The sequence below is a fragment of the Bombina bombina genome, chromosome 1 (assembly GCF_027579735.1).
Source record: "Bombina bombina isolate aBomBom1 chromosome 1, aBomBom1.pri, whole genome shotgun sequence".
Taxonomy (NCBI): Eukaryota; Metazoa; Chordata; class Amphibia; order Anura; family Bombinatoridae; genus Bombina; species Bombina bombina.
Window position 1 is genome coordinate 1,035,579,275 of NC_069499.1, and position 25,403 is coordinate 1,035,604,677.

At 38.8% G+C, this 25,403-nt stretch overlaps 1 protein-coding gene across 3 annotated transcripts in view; it reads left to right on the forward strand.

Annotated features, from left to right (window-relative positions):
- LOC128665396 (P2Y purinoceptor 1) overlaps window positions 1-25,403 on the forward strand; it is a 174,615-nt gene that overhangs the window by 129,705 nt on the left and 19,507 nt on the right. Inside the window, exon 2 of one of the 3 annotated variants that reach the window (XM_053719934.1) lies at window positions 7,843-8,000. The exons of the other annotated variants lie outside the window; for them this stretch is intronic. The gene's annotated coding sequence lies outside the window, so the exon portion shown is untranslated. The remainder of the gene's footprint in view (window positions 1-7,842; window positions 8,001-25,403) is intronic. 3 annotated transcript variants of the gene reach the window in all.

The window sequence follows — 25,403 nt, forward strand, 5'->3', positions numbered from 1 at the left end:
TCCGGTGAGCCTCCTGGATTAATGCTGGCAGTTCATACCAGCAGAAACCTCTGTGCCTTAGCCATCTGATGGACGCCCGGGAGGGGTGAAAGCTGAGCCGGCTCCCATCCGGGACTGCTAGAGCTCTGATGGAGGCCCAATGAACGAAAGAATGGCCGACAATCCAGACTCTTTGTGGGGTATTGCCTCTATCTGTAAAACACAGAACCATGTTACCCACCGAACAACAAAATACAACCCCGACCACAACATTGCACCCAAGCATTCCCCCCTATCCTATCACTAAGCTAGGTCCTCGGTAGGCCTAAGGTAGGTCCTATAGCGCTGCGATATCCACTGCCCCAGCGCCTTAATCCTATCCGCTGAACCCCCTAAAGAAGCTGCACTAGTTGCTGTGCCCAGCCTAAAGGAATGGGGGGCTATGTGCAAAGAGTCAAGCCCAGCCTTTTTTGCTGCTTTAGACAACACCCTGCTGAATTGAAACTTGGTTAACCCTAGTCCATTCTGATAAATTAGGAATGGGCCCACCCCTATTGGATGCTGAGCCGCAAAAGCATTCAGTAGTGCCACCAGGCATGCCCTGCTGTCATCCAATTTTGGAATATGCAACCACACTCCTTTCCCATCTTGATCTGTTTTTGATCTCAGTATGAACAGCAGGACCGACCCCGCGGACAGCCTGACATGCTTTTTTTGAACCCCCGCTTGCTTGGCTGAACTTGAGGGGGGAACCAATTCACTTATTTGCATGGCCCCATGGAAGGCTAGTGCAAAAGCCTCTTTAAACAGTAAGACCTCATTGATTTTGGAAAATGTCCTCCAATACTTGCATTAATCTAATCAAACAAGGCATGGTAATACGTTCCCTAAGTTCCCTTCTCTGTAACTCTCTGCAGCCCCAACCCCTTACAGACTGCCTCACCAGAAAAGTCCCCTTGAATCTCTAAACTGAAAGAGCTTACAAAAGAAGGACAACGCTGATAATTTTCCTTGTATTACCGATTCCCTAATTGCCATTTTTTGCAGGGAAACCAGCGACTCTAAAAACATTACCTGTGAAGCCTGGTGACACGATATCTGTTTGCTCCTGCAGAACGCTTGCCACTTGTTCCAATGCCTCACATAAGCCCTCCAAGTCGCTGGAGCCAATGAAGCCTGAACTAGGGAAAAGACGAATTCCCAAGGTAACCGAGCTGTCAGAGATAAAACGGGCAAGACTTGCCATGAGGAGATGCTCTAGGAGCAACCTTTCTGAATTCATCCCACTTCCGCCTAGAGAGTGCATCCGCCATAACATTCTTTACCCCTGGTACATGTTTTGCCGCAAAATTAATATTATACTGCAGGCAACATAGTGCTAAGTTCCTAAGAAGCCTAACCACTCCCAGAGATGTTGCAGACAGGCGATTGATAGACTAGACCACGCTCTGATTATCGCACTAGAAAATCACTGCTCTATTTGCCAACTTGTCCACCCACAGTTCTACTGCCACAATTATTGAGAACAGTTCCAGGAAGCACAAGTTCCTGGTCAGACCTGCCTGTACCCAATCTAGAGGCTACGCTTCTGCACTCCAATCCTCACCCAGCATCGCCCCGTACCCCCCAGAACCATCTGCATCCGTAAACAGATGCAGCGATTGATTCAATTCCATGGGTGTTTGCCAATACTTTGCATACCCTCAGGTCATCCCTCATCTCCTCTGAGATGTGTATCCTTGCCCTATGGGGCTTAGAGCCTCCTAGCTGCGCTACCAATCTTTGACTGAAAATCCACCCCATGGGAATGACTCTGCCGGTGAAGTTCAACAGCCCTAGCAGGGCTTGAAGTTATCGGACCTACATAAACTGGGCTCTCCTAGTACTGCGCACCGTGTCCAGCAACCGTGTCAGCTTGTCCTCAGGTAAGTGACAGAGCTCAGCCACTGAGTCTATCTCTATCCCTAAGAAAGTCAGTTGAGTACACGGACCCTCCGACTTGTCTGCCGCAAGCGGCACACTGAACCTACTCATGAGGGCGGTCATACCCTTATTAGTTTTGCGCATTGGGTGGAATTTGGAGCCCCCACCAACAGGAAATCATCCAGATAATGGGCAATGTTACTTGAACCTGTATACTGCGCAACTGCCCAATGGAGGAATTAACTAAATGCCTCGAAATAGGTGCATGAAATCGAGCAACCCCTTAAGGAGGCACATGTCCACATAGTATTTCTCGTCAAAGTAGCAGCCCATTAGTCTGAAAGACGCCACATTAATAGAGAGGAGCCTAAAATCCGATTCGATATCAAGCTTCGCCATCAAAGCCCCTATGCCTGCCCTTTGCATGATATCCACCGCTGACTCAAATGACTGATATTGCACCGAACTCAGTTCGGGTGCTATAGCATTGTTAACCGAATTACCTTTTGGAAACGAAAGGTGCTGAATTAGGCGAAATTTACCTTTTTTCTTTCTTCAATACCACCCCTAACGGGCACACCACCAAACCTTCTAACGGGGGAGGGGGGTGTAAACGGCCCCGCCATACAACCCAAACCCACTTCTTTGTCCAATTTATCCCTTACTGCATGTAGAAACTGATAGGCCGACTTTAAGTTACGGATATCTGTGAATGGGAATCACAAGAAAGAGGGTGCCTCCTAGTATAATACTGTGAGTATAAACAGCAATAGTAGATCTTGAGAGAGAAAATATACTCACAAAATGAGCAGCACCAATGTGCTAAGTGACGCAGGCTGAGATATCACAATCTCCCAGCAGACTGATCCTAAGGAGGATGTAGGGGCCCAGGGGTGCCCAAATAAGGTGAAGGTAAGACTCAGGCTTCCATAAAGTTCAGCAAACTTTTTATTAAAACCAATAGTATAAAACCAATGGGTGTGTACAATACCCAAAATGTATAAAAACAAAGTTTCAGACAGATTGCAACCCGTTTCTCAGCTGTGCTAGCTGTTTCATGAGGCATCTGTTGATATAATGGAAGCTCTGGCTTTTATAGCTCTCTTACCTAGTCCCTAATTGGTTCCACCCACTCCCTAATTGGACAGGTGCATTGTCAGTGAAATACCAATCCTGAAGTGGCCTATCATACATAACATGTATAACATGTATAGGTAGGCAAAAAAATTATATGTATATTATCATAGGAGACTAATCCATGTATTGTTGTGACATAAATAGAGTATATTACACTTAACATAAACACTTATAAGGTGCCTTATTATATGACCACATATTCATACAGTATATATCAAATATTCCCCCACCCTTTTATTATTTTTAGGGATTTATTACTCCCCTACCAAATATAACATGTATAGGTAGGTACATTGTATGCACACTCTCATAGGAGACTTATCTATGCACTGCTGAGACATTATTTGAGACTTAAAAAGAGTATATTATACTTAACATATTCACCTATATGGTGTCTCACTATACGATCATATTCTTATATATATCTAGTAATCGCCTTCTCCTTTAGTATTTTTAGGAATCTATCAGAGGCATAACAATATTATTGTTAAAAACTCAATTTGTCGAATGGCTATACTAGCCAATCTATTGTGATTAGATGACTCACAGGTAAGGGTTAACTTTAATCGCAATACATAAGTAGTTATTCATATTTTTGTTTATATATTACGTATTACTTCTAGATTTTGATCGGTTAGCGAAAATCACTTATGTGTACTAATACCCACAACAACATGCCCCCCTTTTATCACACCTCCCAATCATTATGCATATGCGTAATAAGTACAAAGCTGCTCACACCTCCCCATTTACTGTTAACGCAATCTCGGTAACAAGGAACTAACCCACAACCAAACTTTTCAAAATAGGGACATAAGACACCGTATTCTTACACTCTCTCATACTAATAATTTTGTCTTATCAATTTATTAGGCAAAAAATGTATCACAAGCTTCATGAGTATTACTAACATATTTTTAGATACGCCCTATATCACTCCCACCATTAGGAAACACCAACCTATCCCAACACAGATCACTCGTAATTTCCTCACTTCCTGATACACACCTTTCTATCGTACACATTAACACTCAAGATTCAACATAACCAAGCAAACATAAATGGAGATATATTTGTTCCTAAAGCAGAAATACAAGGAAGTAACAGGTAAAGAGCTGCATTACGCAGGCCACATTCAATCATCAAACACTATGTCAAGGTCATATAACAATAGTTTTGATTCGACATGGGCATGGTAACAAGGGAATTGTCCACACAATAATGTCAATTGACGAAACATTTGGGGTTAAAACGTTGATACAGTCATAGAGAGAAGGGCGAGTGCTGGTGATCAGCAAAAACATTTGTACACCATTTCAGTTATTTATCATAGCATTGAAGCATTGGAACAATGTATTTATATGTCAAATTTGCCACTTACACATTGTAGCAGTGAAAATATATGAAGGTTTAGCCTTGTTATAAAGGTGTAGCAGGTATAGTTCAGAGATATATTATCACACATATGTGTAAGGAATAAGTAAGGATCGCTTATTTAACTCATATTATGATTACATTGCCATCTGATGTTGATTTATGAAATAGTAACTATTAAAACTGTTTTGTGTTTCTAGCGTGTGTGTATATATATATATATATATATATATATATATATATATACATGTGAGATAGGCCACCTCAGGATTGGTATTTCACTGACAATGCACCTGTCCAATTAGGGAGTGGGTGGAACCAATTATGGACTAGGTAAGAGAGCTATAGAAGCCAGAGCTTCCATTATATTAACAGATGCCTGATGAAACAGCTAGCACAGCTGAGAAACGGGTTGCAATCTGCCTGAAACTTTGTTTTTATACATTTTGGGTATTGTACACACCCATTGGTTTTTGTACTATTGGTTTTAATAAAAAGTTTGCTGAACTTTATGGAAGCCTGAGTCTTACCTTCACCTTATTTGGGCACCCCTGGGCCCCTACATCCTCCTTAGGATCAGTCTGCTGGGAAACTGTGATATCTCAGCCTGCGTCACTTAGCACATTGGTGCTGCTCATTTTGTGAGTATATTTTCTCTCTCAAGATTGCTGGTTATCCTCACTGGTTATATTGCTGGTTATACTCACAGTATTATACTAGGAGGTGCCCCCTTTTTTGTGATTCCCATTCACAGATATCCGGATTCCCTACTGTTTGTTTGGAGAGGAGCTGCCGAGACCATGACATTGGCTTCAACTGCTGGAGTACGACTCTACCATCACAGAAGACCATTCTGGGATTTATCTGACCTACACAGCGTTATCCATTAAGGACTCAGATAAAACTTTATTAATTGCCTATTGCACACTGTGATTATTAGCACCATATAGTGTATATTTATATCACCTCATTTGTAATATTGAGTGCTCTTTTGCAATTATGCAGATTTAGTGATCATAATAGTCACTACATTTGTGTTTACATATTCACAATATTTTCTCTAAGCGCCCCCTAGAGTTGGACACGATAGTGCCACAACAGGTTTGTACGACTTTAAGTTACGATGCATTTGCGATCCTGACACCCAACCCCCACTGGAATAAGGAAGCCCTCCCTTAACCCAGACAGCAACAATCCTGCTGCTGCCTGGTCCGGATACCATGCGAGCCACGTTTCAAGGATGTCCAACCGCCAGGAAAAGGCGGTTCCATTCTCACACGTTTTGTCCTGGTACTTCCAGCACTCCCACCCATTTCTACGGGCCCAAAGCCCTGCACAAAAGGGCTGAGCACCCACGGCCAAGGACGGTGCTGTCACCACCTCCTGTCCCAGCTTCGACCATGACATCTCAATGGCGGCAAATGATAGGGCTTTGTTCGCTGCCATTTTCCTATGATACCCCATGTCATAGTCCCGCCACGTGCCTTCCTTAAGACTTTTATAAACCCTCTCAGTTGTGTATTGATATTTTAGGATGTCCGCCCCCTGGTCCGGCCACCTTGCTAAGTAGCAAGAAGCCAGCACCCTGAAACAGTTCACCCACTCCTCATAGGAGTCAAGCCTTTTACTCTTTTTAGGCCCCGTCCCATCTTCTGACATTTTTTTTTGTTTTTGAGTCTCTGCCGAATATATTCACGTACTTCCTGCTCTGAATTTTCTTTACTATTTTCGATTTCAGGTGTTCAAATAGCGAATGCATGGTAAATGAAAATGAATCCCCGTCTAAAGCCAACTTCCTCTTGTTTGCCTGCAGGACTAGCCCCTCTGCTAGCGCCACACTAACTGCCACTATAGTCTTCTCACTTGCTACTGTGTTGCCCTAACTGTGTGCATTATTCCTATCTGACACCAATTTTCTAAGCATCCTATACATTCTCTTTTCCCCTTTTTTGTGCAAACCTAAGGCACTGTCGCTCTCTGAGCTAGACCCAGTTGAGCTAGACTCCCCCTCATCCTGTGACCCCGTCTCCAATGTTTGCTCACCAGACACCATGTGCTGCTGTCCCCCCAAAGCTGAAGTCCCGGCCTCTTCTCCGTCTGATGCAAATGCTCCTGCCGCTATTGGTGTCGATATCGCTGCTGCTTCGCAGGGTCCTGGGCGGGTAACCTCCTGACAATCCATCTGTGGGAACATAGAAAGGAGAGGAGTACCGGCCGACAGAAGAATGGAGGAACCATTCACACTTCCTATACACACTGCATACGTGTTTCCACTAGTTCCCTCATGCTCCCCTGTTTGCCTAACATGTGGCCCCCTCCCACATAAATCACTGCCTGGCCCCCATGGATTCGCTCCATATTCATATTGTTTGCCCATATTATTATTATTATTAAATGCCTGAGCAGTTGGCATCTTAGTGTTTAACATGTGCCCAAAGCCCTGCTCTTGCCAAATTGCCCCTGCGTCCCTTAGACCCAGGGCTCATAATGCCTGCCCCCCTTCCCATATAAACATTCTGCATGGACACACTGAGCCCATGCATCTGCCGCTTGCTGCGCCCAAACACACTCACCCCTTGTCCCTCTCCCCCCTCGGCCGGCACCCCCCTCCTACCTTTAGGAGACAGGGATGCAGAGAGAGCACTTCTCTTTGCTCCTCTCTGGGCTGATTGGTGCGTCCTCACGTATGGCCCCGACCAGAAGTCCCGCCCACCGGAAGAACTGAAGTGGGCGGAGCCACGACCAAGACCGGAATTGAGGCCCTTGCCGCATTGGCGGCTGCAGTAAGTAATGGGCTCCCTAGCGGATGCCCAGCGGTGGTGAGAAGGAGTTTGGGGAAGTTGGCAGGAGGGGTCACTATCGGGCGTGTGGCGGTAGATCCCAGTGTCGCCTGTAGCACAGGGCCACATGTAGGCCCAACGCTAGAGGCGAACACCATTTGCGATGCAGGTGCTGATGGCACTCCGCTTTCTATAATCCCTTGAGCTGGCGTGAGGTGGGCCATGGAAGCCACTGGACCCACTGTAGGCCCGTAGCCAAGAGCAGGCCCAGGACCTGCAAAAATCGGGCCCAACACTGCAGAAAGAGATTGAACTAGCGACCACACGGTCACCAGTTGTCCCTGCTGCAGAGCCCCCAGATTCAAAGGGGATTGATTTAATATTGGGGCCAGATCGCCTGCACCATTGAGGCCTAGGCCCTGGGGTAGGCCCAGCCGAGACCATGACCTCATCTCTCACTGATTTGCCGGAGGGGGGGCTAGAATCCCTATCTTGGGGGCCCATTACCCCTGCAGAGGCCTCTAACCCCCCCTGGTATCACTATTGGGTAGATGAGCCTGGAGGGACCGATGGCCTAGTCTCATGGAGGGCCCTTGGGACCTAGGGGAAGGGGGTATAATTTCCTGGTAACTCATCTCTCTCTCCCTAGGTGTCCTGTGTCCTGATGATGAAGCCTCATCCCTGAACCGGAGTGGAGGAAGAGAAGCTCTGCGGGACCTATCCATGGCAATGAAACAAGATGAAAAATCTCTCAGCTTGTGAAGTTTGGTTATGATCCCTAACAGAAAGAGGGCCTCAAACTCCCAGGTACCCCTTCTTAACTGTGAGTAGAGTCCCCTCCCTTAGATCTGCAACAATGTTGCAAATCTAACTCTCAGCTCCACACACACTCCTCCTCCCTGAATCCTTAACCTTTAAGACGTTCCAGGCTAATCTGGAGCCCTGCACTTTCAATATCAGTTGTGCTTCACTTGTAATCTAGGCCTTTATATTACAATATCAAAAAGTTTACTGTTACTTTAAGCATGAGCCCACTTTTCTGGGCCTTCATGGGGTTAAAAAGCACTCCTTTAACTGTGGGGTTAACTTTCTATTTATTTGTCTTAATGGGATAAAGGAAGGCAGTTTATCTGTCACACTTGTAGTACTGTAGTTGTCCTATCCTTTTTTTGTTATTATTGTGCTAAGGATGTGCAGCAAAGAATTTGTTTATCAAGAAAGCTGATCTGATATGGAAATATGTTTATTATACAACATAACAAAGTAAAGAATTGTTTCCAAAGCAACTTCAACATTTAGCTTCACACTTTTTTATACAGTTACTGGAAGAGCTTGGAATAAAATGTAAGATTATGGAGAAATTATCATAAATCATATGTAGTTTATACGAGAATATAAACATAATTTTAAAAACTGCATTACATTTTGGCATAGCTTACTTTTGATATTTGGGTTATACAGATCTGGATACAAATAATATTGAGTCTCTTTAGCTTTTCTGTGTGGCTACAAGTGACTGTAAAGAAGAGCTCTTGCCAAGCTCGGAGCTCTTTAAAGTAGACATATGCGTTTTCGTTTCGGACGAATTTAGTTTTCGGACGAATTTTGGCCGATTTGAAGATTCAAATGCATCCAAATTTCCGAATCAACACCATAACTAAAATCCCGAAAAATTCTGAAATTGAATAAATCAGTTTCCGGATTTTTGGATCCATTCTTTATTCCTATTCAGAATTTTTCATTGTTCTAATCTAAATCGCAGTTCCCCGACATCGCCAAAACTAACGAAATCACTAAATAATCCGATTAACCCCTAAACCAATATTCACCTACATCGCCGAAACTAACTTAAACCTATTAACCCCTAAACCGCCATTTCCAAACATCGCCAAAACTAACTTAACCTATTAACCCCTAAACCGCAGTTCTTCGACATCGCCGACAAAAACTAAACCTTTTAACCCCTAAACCATAATTCCTAAACATTGCTGACACAAACTAAACCTATTAACCCCTAAACCGCAGTTCCCAAACATCGCCGACACTAACTAAACCTATTAACCCCAAAACCGCAGTTCCATGACATCGCTGACACTAACTAAACCTATTAACCCCTAAAAAGTAGTTCCCAAACATCGCTGACACTAACTAAACCTATTAAACCCTAAACTGCCATACACCCACATCACCAACACTAACTAATCTATTAACCCCTAAACCACCGGCCCCCACATCGCAACAACCTAAATTAAACTATATTAACCCCTAAACCTAACACCCTCTAACTTTAACATAATTAAATTAGATCTAAATTAGTTACAATTATTAACTAACTACCTATTTAAAAATAAATACAAACTTACCTGTGAAATAAAAATAAAGCCTAAGCTAGCTACAATATAACTATTCACTAACTACCTAGTTAAAATAAATATAAACTTAAAACCTAAGCTGGCACTAAAACCTAAGATTAAAAAAATAAAAAAAACCTAACATTACAAAAAAAATTAAAACTATATATACAAAAAATAATAAACACTACAATTACAAAAAATAAAAAAAACTACTATTACAAAAAATAAGAAACAAAATTATCCAAAATAATAAAAATGATTCCTATTCTAATACCCCGTTTAAAAAAAAAAAAAAAAAAAACATCCCAAAATAAAAAAAACTAATCTATAATAAACCAGTTTTATTACTGGATTTTTATATCAGTATCTGTGAATATTCTTCTTTATAGTAGTGTCTATTGCTTGCAACTATATGAAAATTGGTGTATACTGTCACTTTAATCTCCTAACCACCACCCCAATACCTGTATGGAGGTTGATTATGTGATTATTGTTAGTTAGCATTTAGTAGGCCTTAATCTCCTGGCCACTCTTCTTACCTGTATGGAGGTTCATTAGGTGATTATTGATGGCTTCCATTTATTAGGCCTTAATCTCTTAACCCCCCCTCATACCTGTATGGGGTTGATTGCTTGATTATTGAAGGTTACTATTTATTAGGCCTTAATCTCCTAACCACCCCTCATACCTGTATGGGGTTGATTGCGTGATTATTGAAGGTTACTATTTATTAGGCCTTAATCTCCTAACCTGTAAACAACATAAATACACTAAAATATACTAATACACTCATATAAATAAAAACTATCTAATAAAAAATATTAAAACAAATATGCATAAATATTTTTTTATAAGGGCTCAAAGGTATATGTTAGATGGCCATATATATAACTGCAAAGGGCTACTATGTATATATGTGTGTGTGTCTTAATAATATATAATATTTAATAATAATAATGTGTTTTACTGTGTATTTACTGTAAATATTTAAGATTTCAATGTTCATCACATACAAGAAAATGTTATTTGTTTTATTTAATAAATTTCCCTATAAATATCTATATATACCTATATATCTATTCCTAGAGATATATAGGTATAGACATACATTTATACATTTTACATTAACATTATATATATATATATATATATATATATATATATATATATATATATATATATATACATATATATATATATGTATATATATTTAATGATAAAACAAAAAAAATCTTTGCGAAGAACAGGTTTCGCGCTTTTAGTCTAACGCAGTGTTGTGGTGAAGAATTAATTATCTTAAAGTGAAGGTCAATTTGGATGAATTAGTACCCGGTTTTTAATAAACCTATTAAAACAAGGGAACTTTAATGCATTAAAATTGACATTTCACTCCTTTTCTACAAAAACTTATTTTTTAATCCTGAAAGCCGCTCCAGCGATTCCCCCGGCCTACGGAAGCCTCTTCTTACGTCAGAAATGGTGAATACAGCTTCCTCCAATCACGGCTTTCCCCCCGGGGGGATAATGGCCTGATTCAACGCCGTGATTGGAGGAAGCCGAATTCGTAATTCGTCAAAAGGGCTTGCGACGGCCGGGGGAAGCGATGCAGCTGCTGTCAGGATTAAAAGGTAAATTTTTGAAGAAAAGGAGTGAAATGTCAAATTTGATGAATTAAAGTGCCCTTGTTTTTAATAGGTTTATTAAAAACCGGGAAATAATTCATCCAAATTGACCTTCACTTTAAAACCGCGTTATGAAAATATTAAAGGGACACTGAACCCAAATTGATAATAGGAGTAAATTAGAAAGTTACTTAAAATTGCATGCTCTATCTGAATCAGGAAAGAAAAAAATTGGGTTCCGTGTCCCTTTAAATATAAAATATTTTAATAAAATATTAATAGTTATTAATAATTAATATTAATTATTATCAACTGGACTGAATTAATCATTAACCTAGGATGTAGTTGTTAATCCATGGCTAACAAAAGGTTAAAAAGAGATTCAAAAGCTAGTGTTGTTTAGTCAAATAATTTTTCTTTAATTTGATATCTTTAACACAATAATAACAACCACCACAATAATTTGATATTTTATAATTCAAAATAGTTTAGTTACAATATATCTTTCAAATTATAGACAAGCTGAATTGCTTCCAAATATATGATCAAATAGAAACAAACATAAAAAATATCTTCGGTGTGTATAGTTTAAGTATTGCAACACATCCAGCAAGCACTCAGAAATGAAACTGTTAGTCCAAACATTAACACCTGTAAAAATGGTTGTTTATAATTGAAATGGTATTTCTACCTCCAATATATTATTTACTTTATTCTGTTAGTGTTACACAAATTGAAAAATCCTGTACAGAGAGCTTATTATTCTCCTAAGCCCTCCACTTTTTCAACATTTATTTTTGTGTAGTCCCCGCCCCTCTTTGTGATGTCATCAATCCACAGCACAGCATCCTAGTCATCCTAATCAGTTGGACACAAGAATTTACATTTTTCAAAATATATACTGTATATTATGAGGATCTGAATATATGAAAAGAAGAAAAAGTAAAATACCTTCATTCAAAATCAAATAAAATGCAAACGTTCCAAAGGGTTTAATAGCTGAATTAATATTTGATAATGGAGTGTAAAAAAAGAAAAGAAAATGATTTTGTGGAGTAACATTAAATATGTGTGATTCTTGCTAAGTATGATATGCTGATCATCTATACTATAATCGCGTTTGTAACGCTTCCGTCGCTGTCGGCAGTAGAGCACGCATCCTCAAAGGAATGTTGGCAGTGCGAGGCAGCCAAAAGAATGTTGGCTGCGCGCGCAGCCAAAAGAATTCACCTGGATGCAGCGAAGCTACATCCAGGTGGATTATGAAAATGGCAAGGTGGTGAAAGAATCCACCGCAGCAAAGGCAAACGGAGCATTACAAGAAAACCTAAACCGCCTGCATTAAGGGCATTCAGATCTTTTTTACTGCCCTTAAAAGGGCATTCAGCTTTTTTTCACATTGCCCAAAAAACCCTAACACTAAAGTCCCAAATAGGTATTCACGGTTTCTGAAGTCCGGCGGAGAAGGTCTTCTTCCAGACGGGTCCATCGTCTTCATCCACAGCAAAGGCGGCGTGGAGCGGAGATGCAGAGCGGTGTTCCCAGATTTGGCAATCCTTGGCAGCAACGGTCCTCTTCAGTGGTCCCTAGCGGCGGCGCTCCTCGGTGGCATGAAGGCTCCTCTTCAATGCGATCGTCCGCCGCACACTGAAGATTAAATGCAAGGTACCCCATATTTATTGGGGTATCTTGCATTCCTATTGGCTGACATTTTCACATCAGCCAATAGGATGACAGCAACTGAAATCTTATTGGCTGGGGAACAGCCAATAAGATTTTAGTTGCTCTCATCTTATTTGCTGTTCACCATCCAATAATATTTCACTTGCTCTTAATTTCAGTGTGCGGCAGATGATCGCATGAAGAGGAGCCTCCATGCCGCAGAGGAGCGCGTCGCCGGGGACTGCTGCCGAGGACCGTCGCCGCCGAGGATTGGGACATCTGGGAACACTGCTCCACATCTCCGCTCCGCACCACCTTCGCTGTGGATGAAGATGATGGACCCGCCTGGAAGAAGACCTTCTCCACCGGACTTCAGGAACCGTGAGTACCTATTTGGGGCTTTACTGTTAGATTTTTTTAAAATTTATGGGGTTTTTTTGTTGTTTTTTAATTATGTTTTTTTGGGCAATGTGAAAAAGAGTTGAATGCCCTTTTAAGGGCAGTAAAAAAGAGCTGAATGCCCTTATACCCTGTTAAGGGCAATGCCCATACAAATGCCCTTTTAGGGGCAATGAGTAGTTTAGGTTTATTAGTGTTAGGTTTTTTATTTTGGGGGGTTTGGTGGGTGGGGGGTTTTAAGGTTAGAGGGGGCATTAGTAATTTTTTAGGTAAAAGAGCTGTTTACCTTAGGGCAATGCCCTACAAAAGGCCCTTTTAAGGGCTATTGGTAGTTTAGATTACATTAGGGTTTTATTTTGGGGTGCCGTTTTTAATAAAAGGGGGTTGTATGATTAGGATTATTTATTGTTTATTTTGGATAATGAAGTTTGTTTTTTTCAGAAATCTTAGCTTTTTTATTTTTTGTAAACTTAGATTTTTTATTTTTTTGTAATTTTAGTTATTGGAAAGGGGGATAGGGACAGGGGGAAAGGGGGATAGGGGGATATGGACAAGGGGATTAGGGGCAGGGGAATAGGGGGATGGGGACAGGGGGACAGGGGAATAGGGACAGGGGGATAGGGACATGGACAGAGGAATAGGGGGATACATGAATAGAGGACTAGGGATGGATAAGTATATTTCTTTCATTAAACATGTTGGCCTGTGTACACAGGCTTTACCACTAGTAATGTGATAATGGAAATTGGTAGAAGTAAAATAAAATAAAAATTGTGATAGTGCTTATATCAGTGCATTTAGTGATTTCTGCTTGATACCAGTCAAAACTGACCATGAAAACAGATTAATGGTGAGAAATGAATGTGGCAAAAAATAGTAGTGAGTTGTTGATTAGCACCAAAAATGCTACAATAAGATTTTGAAATCTGAAAATGAATAGTTTATATTGTATAAATATGTTTTGTGATCTTATTAGCTATAATGAAATGGAAACTATTTAAGATTTTACATATTATTCTGTAACTTTATTGGATATATGTGACATTATTGGGACTGTATTTTAGCTAGAAGCACCAAAACATATATCTAAAGCACTTATCCTGTTGTGTTAGTATAAATAAGAGAGAAAAAAATAGTTTTGTTTATTTAAACCATTAGGTTGAACAGAATTTAACAAATAAATCCATTTAGTTTCTGTCTGGAGTAATGTTTTTTTTTTTTCTCCAAATCCTTTATCTAGATCTTCGTGTGCGTTTTTTTTATATCTTATATGCCATTTATGTGACGTCATTCCTATATAGTACTTAGGACAGCTGCATTTCAATACATAGATAACTCCTGTTGTGTTGCAAATAATTTAAGATTGAATCTTGTGATTTTTGCCAAAAACTGCCTTTGTTTTCATCATATATCTGCAACTGTAACAAGTACCACACACATACGAACCAGGAATGGATCTTGTGTTCATTCTTTTCTTGGTAAAATCACTAGGGCTAATGAGGTTTTTAAAATGTTTGCTTCTACTATAACTTATTTGCATTTTATAATTAATTAAGTAATTCAGTATATGATCTGACTGTAAAATGTGCCAGTTGTTTGGGACCTTCCCAGATAAATATATTATCTATATATCTAAGCCAAAGGGGTATGTGTGGAATATATTGTTCATATAGGCCAGAAACTACCATTTTATGTTTCCACCAACTTAGAAATAAATTTGCATAGGTTGGGGTGCATTCTGTCCCAATGGCAGTACCTCTTGTTTGTAAATGAAATTGGGTATTGGAGGTAAAACAGTTTTTATTTAAAACAAACTCCAATAAATTAATAATAAACTTATCATGTTCTGGATCTTCTTCTGAAGACATACTTAGGAAGAAGTGTACAGCCTGTATACCAACACATGTTGGATACTGGTGTACAATGCTTCTACATCAGCTGTTACAAGTAAGGTGGAATATTTTGTAAGAGTTCCATTGTATCCATAATATGTGAAGGTAATTGTGTAAGATATTCCTGGAGTCTGGTATTTATGTATTGACTTGCTTTTTCCATTAAACTTTCATTACTGGACAGAATAGGATGATGGTTGCTGACTGTTCTTATGAATTTTTGGAATTAAATAACAAGTCACTACTTTTGGATTGTTAACAGTAAGAAACTTTTTTCTTTTTCAGAAATTATACCATTATTTTTAGCTTCTATGATTAATTTTGAATATTCATGTTGGATTGTGCCATATTTTTTTACAGCACATGGGATCCTCCAAATGTTTAGGTGCTTCTTTTAAATAAATTTCAACTTGCCAAAATACTATGTTGCCTCCCATATCAGTAATTATTATGATCACATAATCCCATTGTTTGATTTCAGTTTATTCACCCCTTGTTAAATTTTTTGAGGAAGTTTTAGCTGGTAAATTAAAAATAGATATGCATACTATTTCATTAAAATCTTGTATACTGGTAGAATTTTTAATTTTTGGGATATTCTTGGATTTATTTGTCAGCAAATTGCACCAGTCGGTGGAAGTTTCTGATTCATTAGCATCTAACAATTCTTCCATTATTTGGAGAGTCTCTATCTCTCTCTCATCTTCTGACAATTCATGAATTCAGGAGATATATTACTTTGATCATCACTTTTATATTTTGAGAATTGTTTTTTTAACAGTAGTTTCCTTAAATACAATTGGATGTCCTTGATGATTTCAAATTTAATTCAGAATTTAGACAAAATAAAAAGCCTTTAGTTAATACATTTATATGATTTTCATTCATTAATTGATGAGAGAGGTTAATACTTCTGAAGGAGTCATGCATAATTTGAAAAAGGGGCTGGGTGTCCTTTTTTTAGTATTTTGCTTCATGCTTCTTTTCTCTTTTGTTTTTGTCTTTTAGAGATATTTTGATGTCCCCTCCTACCTCTTCTCGTCTAAATTGGAACTGTCTTCTTCTAAATATTTATCTTACATCTTTCTACTATGATAACTTTAATGAATATAGGGGTCTCAGGTAGTGACTCTCCAACCGAGGTGTCTGATTCCTTCTCATCTGTCTCAGAAATATCACGTTGAATGATGTTAACTTTCGCCTGTTGATTAATAGTAATTAAATTGGATTTTTTCTTCTACTTATAAAAATCTTCAACATCTCCATTCAATTGACCTATTTTAGTTTGTTTAATTTGTGACTCATATTTATCCAGCTCTTTTTGGTATTTTTTATGAGGGGAGTCAAATTCCTTTAGAGTTTCGAATTGTTTCAGTTGTTCATTTTGAGTTTGAATTAAGCTCTCCAGCCTTCCATACTCTGATGTATCATGTGGGATTACTATTTTCATTAATTTATTAGAACATTCCAATAAGGCTTCCTCCCACTCCTGATTGAGGCTTTTATCTCTTAATTCAAAGGCTGGGAAGAGTTTTATTTTCAAGCCTCTATGTATTAGTTTCATTTCAATGTATTTATCAAAAAAGTAATGATTCCACCAAACTTTATCTTGTTTGTGTAATTCTCTCAACAACCTATCCATTTTATCTGTGTTGGGTTCATTATTCTGTGAGACAGATTTATTAAATACCTCTTTCCCAAAGAACTATTAGAAGATATAATATCCCAATACTGAAAAATATATATTTTTTGAACTGCAAGGTCTGCAACGTCTGCAACTTATACACTGGGTTGAAGACAAAAAAATCAAAATATCAAAAATTTCCTTTTCCCTTTGCTGTTTAACAGATTCCTGGGTGACAATTCTCTTAATTCTGGCAAATTGACTAACTAGTAAACTATTCAACAGACTCTGAGGGTGAAAACTAGAGGCCAAAAGCAAGGTGTTTCTATCAGTAGATTTTTTATACAGGTCTGTTACCAGACCATTATCACTCTTAATTACCGTAACATCTAGATAGTTAATGGGCGAGTAATCTGCATGCATAGTGAATCTAATTTTAGACTCCAAACCATTGAGTTTATTGATAAACGTAGTAAGATGTTCCATAGTCCCCTTACAAACTAAAAACAAGTCACCAATATAACGACAGTATGCTGCAATCAGGGGGAATACATCACATCCTCTAGGATGTGTTTAATTTCATAGTCGTACATAAACATATTGGCCACATTTGACCCCATTGCTGTCCCTAGCTTTTGTTAGTAATATTACTTCTCAAACTTAAAGTAGTTTCTTGTCAGTACAAAATCCAAAAACTCAAGTAAATATTGCGGGTCGGGACCCTTATACAGGTGATTATCTTGAATGATCTCACCTACAATCCGTATTCCCTCCTTGACAGGAATATTTGTGTACAAACTAGACACATCTAGTGTTAAAAATATCATAGGTTATGTCATAGCCACAGATATACCTTCAAGGATTTGCAAAAACTGTAGTAAAGTATCCTTAACAACCGTTTTCAAGGACCAGACACATGGCTGAAGCCAATAATCAATATATTGGGCAACAGGTTGCATCAATGACCCTATAGCCGAAATTATAGGGCATTCAGGGGGCCTAAAAAATGCCTCCTTTTTTGCCCCTGCAACAGTGCTCAACTCCTCACCACTGCTGCTACTACTGCTGGTATCACTATTCTTTTTGCCCTCTCTCCCTGCGCATCCTTCTCCACTGTGTGTTTTCACTCTGGCCTGAAAGCCACCTGTAAACCCTATGCTCTGTATAATCTGAATTGACTTTGGCAAACTTATTTTTCTTAAATGCTTTTAAATGTTCCGTAAAGCTATCAATCTGTGTGTTAAAGGGACACTCAAGTCAAAATTAAACTTTCATTATTCAGATAGAACATGCAATTTTAAACAACTTTCCAATTTACTTCCATTAACTAAATGTGCACAGTCTTTTTATATTTACACTTTTTGAGTCACCAGCTCCTACTGAGCATGTGCAAGAATTCACAGAATAAGCGTGTATGCATTTGTGATTGGCTGATGGCTGTCATATGGTACAGGGGGAGTGGAAATAGACATAACTTTTAAAATTGTCATAAAAAAATCTACTACTCATTTAAAGCTTAGACTAAGCGCTATTGTATTGTCTTGTTATCTTGCATTTGTTGATTATGCAAAGCTACTGTGTTGACTGGTCCTTTAATCTTTTCTAGCCAATCAACTGAATAAGTGTGTATGCATTTGTGAATGGCTGATGGCTGTCACATGGTAGGTGTATGCATTTGTGATTGGCTGATGGATGTCACATGGTACAGGGGGAGTGGAAAAAAACATAACTTTTAAAATTGTCAGAAAAAAAAATCTACTACTCATTTGAAGTTCAGACTAAGTGCTATTGCATTGTCTTGTTATCTTGCATTTGTTGATTATGCAAATCTACTGTGTTGACTGGTCCTTTAAGATGTCCTATTGTCTATGAAAATAGATAAGTGGATTATCAATCATAGCCAAGGGTAGATGTTTAAAAGGGCAAATCAGTCCTTCATGTATTCTGTGGGGAAGTTATAGATAGGGTTTGTGGGTAGAGGCTAGATGGATTTGTAAAATAAGAATAGACAGCTAACTTATAATGTAACTGCCTTTTTCGAGTAACATTCATCATAATGTAACCTAGATTTGAGGATAGTGGTAGCATTGTCACTTCATTTATTATACGTCTTAGTCATAGCTAATGTATGACAGAGGTAAGTCTAATAATATTTGTACTGGAAGGATTGTTCATTTCTTATATATCTTAGTCATATCTAATGTGTGACAGAGGTGAATCTAATATGTGTTTGTACTGGAAGGATTGTTCAAATTTGAGATGGTGGACTGACTTTGCATCTGGATTGCTTGTAGATAAGGGATTTACCCTTCTCAGAGTTTATACTACTTTAGTGGCATATCTATATGGAGTCTGTGTCGGTCATCTGCAGAAATAATATAAAGACTACACATAAAATAGGTGAAGTAATGTGAATAGTGGATTATCTTGGAGAGGGAGGGTTCAGTCTAGGTCTTAATGTAATTCCGTGCCTACACATAATTACATTCTCCTATTACTCAGGGGGAGACATTCAAATACCTCCATGAGGACTAGTAGGGTGAAACATGTGATCATGGGGTTATGAAATATCTCCATTTTTGTAATGTAATGCTTATATATTCATGTTAAGGAGATGTGTTAAATACTCTTTTATTAAGGCCTTTGGGATATAAACAGTCAAGGTAAAAGATCAATTTTGATTAGTCCGTAAGCAGTTTTCTTTCATACTTGCTACCTCTCCAGTCTTTCCTGACTTTCTGAATACCAATGTAGTTCAAATCTTTGATGTTGCCATGATGTTTTATCGAAAAATGTCTAAAAAGTGCTGTCTCCATATTTAGCTTCTTGATGAGCAGAAGGTCTTACCTTATTCTGTCTTTTAGGGGTCTGTCTTCTGGGAATCATGCCCAGCCAGCGTGGACCTGGTCCTATACCATTAATATATAGACAACGTAATCATTATATGGAAAGGGACAGTGGAAGATCTCAAATATATGATAGAGAACATGAATAAAAACGTAGGAAACGGGGGGGCGGAGCCAACTGCCAACATGGATGGCTGCTAAAACATGGAGCTCTGATATCTAACAAACCAAAGAAACTAGTTGCCTCTTAATAAGCACCTATAAAATGTGGGAATTACTCCCTAACGGAACCTAGATCTCTCCAGCCTTGGGATGTGTCTCTTTGGAGTCGTGGGCTTATGTTAACCTGGCAGGGTCTAGAATCATAGGCGCAAAGCCACGAGGCCTCCTGCATACTCTCAACATGGAAGAATTCTACACCACTATGTATCTTGCGCTTAAAAAGTTAGAGGCTCAGATGGACTATTGCTATGCAGATCTCATTACAGCTTGCAGTAGCATGGACAGTGAATACTCTGATGGGTCCCACGATTATGGGATGGTACCTAAGGGCAAGGGAGAGCAAAGCACGCCAGGTCAAGTTATGCTTACTTCAGATCTTTCTGACTCGAGAATGGAGACCCCAACATCGCATCCGGTATGGCAGGCGCTGCGAGATGGTCAGCCAGTATATCTGAGGCGCAAGTCCCTATCACTAACAGAGCACAAATATACAGAGTCTCAGACCTTAAGTCGCAGGAGCCCAGTCTTCTGTGATACCGATCGGTGCTCTGTCACTCTTTTGGCACGCACATTCTCAGAGTGCCTGGATTCCTACAACTTTGCGGATGCCTATAAATATTACCGCAACTTATCTTACCTTGGATCTCCTGGTTACACCGTCGCCATTACTGCATGGTGCATAGGGGTCTCGTCGGACCCGAGAGTGCAAGCACAGGTGCAGACTGATGAAGTTCCCCTGCAATCAGACTGCACATTGACACAATACGGGATGGGTAAGCCTGGAATGTGGGACCCTGGAGGACGCTCTTTTGTTGTGAAAGCGGTGCAGATTCTTAGCATGCTTTGCAGGGAAGGCTAAGATACTTGGATAGCAATAATGGTCATGATATTAGACCCACTTCAGTCTGCATAATAGCATCCATATGTTGTGAGTGGTGGCCACATATATGTACTAACTGCTTAATTCTTACAGTCACTACTATTGGATAACTCTGGACAAGTGCTGGCTAATATGACACTGAATTTTGAATTAACATTGGGACATGTGCTTGTGTCCTCTGAGAACGTTACAGATTGGTGGCAGATGTGTGACAAATCGTTGGGGTATTGGATGTATTGTATATTCCAGCTGTTGTTCCTCTAACACAGTTGGAGTGGTTTCAAGTGGCAGAGGTCCCTGTTAGGGTGAATCTCCCAGTATATTGGGGTCTCTCCTCTACCAAAATTATACCTATAGAAGCCTGCCAACACCCTCATATATAGCATTTTAATGATAACACTGTTATTTTTCATGTTTATGAATGTTTGGTCTGTATGTTGAATACTCACTGAGTTATATTTTCTCAAGTCTAAATAATCTAGTGTAACATAAGGTGTTCTTTTTGGCATCCTATTCTTATGGCCATATTGTAGTCACACACACTCAGGTTATTATCTCTCATCCCATTGTGTGATTTACTTATGTACCCACGTGACAAGGTTTGAGAGATCCATAAGGCTTTCATAGACACATATGTAACTGCATAATTGTGTATCTAGGATCTTTATGTGTATTATTACACTGTATGTTTTGTTACGCCTAATATTCTATATACCTCAATAATCCCCTTCACATATAATTTTGACAAGAGCTACCCCTACTTATTTGTTACCCTTCGCCTTTTCTGCATTTTACAATATCTTAAGTGTACAAGCTCACTTTGTTATCTAACATACCTCCATATACAAATATGGTCACACGTTACTGCTATACCTATTATGGGGAAAATATTACATTCTACGACTGTTCTGTTTTGTAATTTCTGAATGTTCATTGCCAAATGTGATTATTCGTTACTACTTGCAATGTTTTTAAGCTAGCAACTGTTAATAAGAGTTCAGAAGGTTTATAATGCATGAATATGTTCTGTCCATGATATTGATACTATGTTTAGGTGGGATCATGACCACCCAGGTACACTGTCGTTTGCTGTGTTGTGGGTAGTAAATAATTATAGTCCCTTTTACAAACTAACTATATGAGCCGGCTGGCAGGTTTGCTTTTGATGGGGCAATGGCATGTCATATTGTTCTTATAGCCTATAGTAAATGAATATAGTGGACTTATTATTAAATTTATTCTTGTGAGGCTTCTGATATGCACCATACTCTTATTTAGGAGTCCACATAGTAGGTTAAGTGTGTTTTTATGTAACTCCATGGCTATACGTTAACATCCCTCTAGACTCCATATAGCCCTAAAGATGTCATAACTTCCCTCTTGTGGTATGACCTTAGCAGTATATTCCGGAAGCCACCTGCGGCTGAGGTGGCTTGATATAGGATTTCCTGGTTCATTCCTGCTACAGAGGTGGACTCTAACTTATGGGCTAACACAGATGGGATTCTCTGCTCATTTTAGTAGTTAATGATCAGGGTTTATGTCCAATTTCTAGACCTTTTTGGCTTGAGTGGCTCCCTATGTGGACAGGAGGCCTACTGTATCTTTAATACCCTGACCTTTATATATTATAGCTGGACTTTATATTATACTCCTCGTCCCCCATGTTTCAACCTTCGGCAACGTTTGTTGGCTGTTTAAAATTGTACTCTACGATCGCAAACATATTTTTAGGACATCTAGTCACTTTTTGTATATATCTTTAGATCTAGTCACTCAAGACCTGTCTAGGTACTGCAGCTAATTCTTTTCCAACATGCAGGCCTCATACTTATAGCGATATGCTACCAGATTAGCGGCCACGATTTTAGAATATTATTGCCTATCTCATATAGTCCTATACCAGTCAGACTTAGTAGGAGAATAATTTAACCACTACAGTTTATGTAGAGTGTTACATACAATACTTAAATAGACCCTAAGGCACCACTATATGTGGAGTTTTCTGGGAATATCATTTATAATTATACCCTGGGTGCTCTGTGTTCCTCACTATTAATTTAACAAGCAACAGGTTGTTTCATGGCAGCTTAGTCCTTTGATAGTATAAATATAACTCTTATATACTCCTCGCACTGTATTATCTTTGTATTATATGAGGCTCTGCCCCTCCCATTTCCCCTCCCCCGTCCCACTTAGAACGGCTCTTGGCATTAAGTTTTATTACAGGCCGAGATAATCGCAGAGACTAAAGTTCACTATTTTTAAACATAACAAGCGGCCTTCACTTCCCTCCTTCCCTTTTCCCTCCTTTCTTCCTTACTAAGAAGTTACTCGCAGATATAATTTAAAAGGTTGAATCAGGTTAAACTTTCTATATAGAGTTCACCCTTAAATTGGTGGACACATAAGCGGTGTTTATCCGCTACTCATAGCATACTGTTATAAGGTGTCCCCATGTTTTGAATGGGAATTACCTGTACTGACTTCTTCTATTATGTAAAGACTTAGATAATGAATACACTTTTATTACATACAAAGTATCACTCTTTAAGAAGTATAGGTTTTCAAGGTTGTTTAATTAGCATAAAGTTTATTTTGTCTCAACATAGGAAACTAAATGTAAAAGAGGTGAATGTGACTTATGATTCAAATATTCTGTACTCACATAAAGTGTCCCTGACTCTCCCTCTTTATGGTAAATGAGGGTGAGGTGGTATCTGAGATGTTAGTTATATTTCATATAGATAAATGATATGTCATGAGTGAATACATGCTATAATTCTACGAAATATGTATTGTATTTGTTAATTGCATGTTGTTGAAACACCTCAATAAAAAAAAAAAAAAAAAACTTAGGAAACTTGAAATTCACATATGAATGGAGCTATACCGAAAATACATTCCTAGACTTAAAGATAGAAGTGAAGGATGGAAAATTGGAGACATACACTCACTTTAAGGAAGTTAAAAGAAAGCAATAACTATATCCATAAAATGAGCTGTCACCATGAGAAGTGGAAAAACAACATCCGAAGGGTCAATTTTTAAGGATTAAGAAAAATTGCTCCAATCCAACAAAGTGGGAGGAGCAAGCCCTGACCCTAAAAAACAGGTTTATCGACAGAGGCTATAATGAAGAAATATTGGATCAAAAAATAGAAGAAGTAAGAAGAATTGAAAGGAAAGAACTAACCAAATATAAAGACAAGACCCTAATAAGGACAAATGAGGAGACTCTGAATGTCCCGATGATAACAGAATTTAGTGCAAACAAACATATTATCGAAAATATATTTAGAAAAGATGATGACATGATAGGAGAACAACTACCCACACAGCCAAGATTCATTTACAGGAAGACAAATAATCTTAAGAACAGACTAGCACCCATATACAGAAAAGCACACAACTTGGAGAAAATGATATCTTTGGAAAAAAGATTAGAGTCTTCTTCCCATGCCACAGCTGCAAAGCGTGCAAATGTGACAAAAAATCGGAGAAATTCCAGTCCCACAACACCAAAGAGGAGTATAAGATCAAAGACCTCATAAGATGCCAAGACAAAATGGTTATATACCTGATACAGTGCATGTGGGCTCCAATATGTGGGGCAGACTTCAAGACCCCTAAAGACAGAATAAGGGAACACCTTCTGCTCATTGAGAATCTAAATATGGAGACAGCACTATATAGACATTTTTCGATAAAACATCATGGCAACATCAAAGATTTGAACTACATTGGTATTCAGAGTCAGGAAAGACTGTAGAGGTGGCAAGTATGAAAGAAAACTGCTTACGGCCGAATCAAAATGGATCTTTTACCTAGACTGTTTATAAGGCCTTAATAATAAAGAGGATTTAACACATCTCCTTAACATGAATATATAAACATTACATTACAAAAATTTAGATATTTCATAACCCCATGATCACATGTTTTATCCTACTAGTCCTCATGGAGGTATTTGAGCGTCTCCCCCTGAGTAATAGGAGAATGTAATTATGTGTAGGTACGGAATTACATTAAGACCTAGACTGAGCCCTCCCTCTCCAAGATAATCCACTACTGACATTACTTCACCTATTGTATGTGTAGTCTTTATAATATTTCTGCAGATGACTGACACATACTCCATATAGATATGCCACTAAAGTAGTATATACTCTGAGAAGGGTAAATCTCTTATCTACAAGCAATCCAGATGCGAAGTCAGTCCACCATCTCACATTTGAACAATCCTTCCAGTACAACACATATTAGATTCACCTCTGTCCAATATTAGATATGACTAAGATGTATAAGAAACAAACAATCCTTCCAATATAAATATTATTAGACTTACCTCTGTCACATATTAGATATGACTAAGGCGTTTAATAAATGAAGCGACAATGCTACCACTATCCTCAAATCTAGGTTAAATTCTGTTGAATGTTACTCGAAAAAGGCAGTTACATTATAAGTTAGCTATCTATTCTTATTTTACAAATCCATCTAGCCTCTACCCTCAAACCCTATCTATAACTTCCCCACAGAATACATGAAGGACTGATTTGCCCTTTTAAACATCTACCCTTGGTTATGATTGATAATCCACTTATCTATTTTCATAGACAATAGGACATCTTAAACCTCAAAGTTCGGTACCCAGTAGGGGATTTCTATACATAACGGGATACCTGTTATGAAGATATCCATCTCTG